Source organism: Pygoscelis adeliae, unplaced genomic scaffold (genome assembly GCF_000699105.1).
Source record: "Pygoscelis adeliae isolate BGI_AS28 unplaced genomic scaffold, ASM69910v1 Scaffold175, whole genome shotgun sequence".
Lineage (NCBI taxonomy): Eukaryota > Metazoa > Chordata > Aves > Sphenisciformes > Spheniscidae > Pygoscelis > Pygoscelis adeliae.
The window spans coordinates 3,233,818-3,236,800 of NW_008824941.1; positions in this window are offsets into that span (position 1 = coordinate 3,233,818).

Consider the following 2,983-nt stretch of genomic DNA (forward strand, 5'->3'; position numbering starts at 1 on the left):
AACCCTTAAAATAGAGAAACACTTCCATATTAAGTTGTTTGAATTTGGGGTAATGCCTAGGTCTTCTGTTCTTTAAGCAAATTTCTCTTAGTCTACTTAAATTAGACTTCAGTTAGACATTACCTCAAGGTTAAAATGTAGATACTGGTCTAAAAATTTAATTTCACAAAGTTTATATGCTTGGATGACCAGAGAGTTGTCATCCACATAAATGTAACATTGAATGAAGACAAACTCTTTAAATGCAATGTCATATAAGGTCTAAATTTCTGCTGGATTCTATCATGGTTATTCAAAGCTTGATTCTGACTAGATAGAGGCTGAAAAACAGTTTCATAGAGGTTTTACAGCCATTGGTTCTAACAATACTACTGTTTCTGGCACATTTAAATTTCGCTTTAAAATAATGAGGCCAGACTAATGCCCTATGCAGCTACAGTCACTCCCCTGAAATTACAAGGATAAAGTTGGCCCAATGCTGTTCGAGCAGCCCCAAATGAGGATTCCCTCAGCTACCAGGAGAACCGGGAGGGGAAGAGGGAGAAAGAACAGATGTTGTCTCATTATTCTTTGGGGATTTGTTTGTTTTTCATAATATCAAACAATTATGGAGAATTCAGCTGTTGTTAAGGTAGTTTTATTTTAATTGAATATATAATTACATAGGAATGTTGCTTTGGAGTGACATTGCTCTTTGAGAAAAGAATAAAAATCTATAGGATGGTAGAAGCATATTTAACAGGTAATGCTTTCTGTTAACACAGCACCTCCACATAAATGAACAATACAGTCTATTTTTAGAAAAATTCCAATTAGCTCACTTTTTTTTTTTGCATGGATAGGATTGTGACAGCAAGTCTTTGACTTCTGCTGGCATGGAATCCTACATATGTGCTACTGACACCTTTGTGATCCTTCTACAATCAGCTCCTCTCCTGGACCCCTGCCAGATCTCTGTAAATGTTTGATGTTTCATCCATACCCTTGGGGAATACCTCTCATTCACATTATGGCTGCTTTACATCATTGTAGCATTATAAAGGACCTTTAAAATATCACTCATCATGACACTTTCCTATGTCTGTATGGTGAAAAATGGCCTTAGTGCACATGAGAATTAAATTTTAAATACCAGGGAGGAACTTTTCTCACACATTCATGGCTAGGTCTGGGAGGTGTCTACTCTACCACATGCAGAATGGAAGGAATATATTCCTTCACAACTATGGACCAAGCTGATAATGCTGTAGCAATTACACTATGCCTGCTCAGTGGAAGTAAATGGGTTACTTCACTCACAATAAAAATGATCAAGTTAATGTTGTAAGAGATCATCTATTACGTGACTGGTATCACTGCACAGATTTCCATGGAAAGATGCAAGGTTCTTTTCCAACAGGAAGGTGTATGAAAACAGGCAACTTGTGGGCAGTCTTCTTGAAAAAAACCCAAAAGAAAAAGAAAAAAAAAGGAGAAAACAATTATTTCAAGTCAGATTTAAGTTTACAGTTTTCTTTGGAGGCTATCTGGCACTAGTTAATCTACTGCCAGACCCCAACTAACTGTCTTGAGGTCTTCTTCTTGCAGAGGATACTTACCTGAAGGATAAAAGTCTCATGAAGCTTGCATTGATGAAAGTGTTGTCAAAAGTGATTCAGTTTTTACTTACAGCATGTGCATAAGAGGTCATGATAGCAGACTGGATTCTTGCTATTTTACTGTTCCTGGCAATATTTTAAGTCACTCCTCTAATATAGCTATCTTTTTGCTTTCAGAACTTTATAAACAATAATAATTCTAAGATATTACTACCTAAACATTGCTTTCAGGCAGCATGTTACTGATGAGGCTCTTGAAAGTTCACTGGAGTCCAAAACAATGTAAAAAAAAAAGTTAAAATTGAGGCTATCGGAGACGATGATGGATAGAAAAAAGTATGACATTTCCAAAACGTTATTTCTTCTTTAGTATTGCTGTCTAGGGGACAGCAGAGATCTTTTCTCTAAGAACATGGTGACTTTGTGTGACATGAAGTTATTAAAGCAACACTGGGTATGTATGGCTTGAAATCACTCTCTGAAGGGGAAGCACGTATCTTCAAGAAACTAGATTCCTAAAATGTTACAGATACTTGCTTCCAATCACCTGGTTAAACCATGTGGCATGATAAGAAATAGATCCTATGAAAAAGGGTATTGTTACCTGATAAGAAGAAAGGCTCTCCAGCTGTTTGAACATATATGATAAGTAAAGCCAACCACTTGCTAATGACTGTGCTCCTCAGGTCCATGAGAAGACCCTTGGTAACTAGACAGACATTATAAGAAAATGATGTCTAAAACCTGAGCTTAATGAAGTATTGGAGCATACTTGACTAATCCCTTTGGTCCTTATTACTATGAGAGACAGATAGGAAAGCACAGCTATGTGAGTATGAAATCTAGCATTTGGTTCTGCTGATTGCAACTTTGAAAAATAAAAGTGTAAGGCACAAGTAATAATAGTAATAGTAATAATAATAATAATAATGATTTTTGTGAGCAGTAGAACTAAAGAAGCTGAGGTTTATTGCAGCTGATAAATAATAATAAATAATAAAAAATACATAATAATAAAGCTGAGCTTTATTGAGTCCAGCTATCTCACAGGGGGAAAAGGATCATTGCTCATGAATAGGCAGGGCTCATTGAGAGGGCTTTAAACTAGGTTTGAAGGGGGAAGGGGACAAAACCGGGCTCACTAGAGATGAGCCTAGGGGTGGCATGCCGATGCGAGGGGCGAAATTGATAGCCCAGCTCAAGTGCATCTACACCAATGCACGCAGCATGGGTGGCAAGCAGGAGGAGCTGGAAGCCATTGTGCAGCGGGAGAGATATGACTTAGTTGCCATCACAGAAACATGGTGGGGTGACTCTCATGATTGGAGTGCTGCAATGGATGGCTACAGACTCTTCAGAAGGGACAGGAGAGGAAGGAGAGGCGG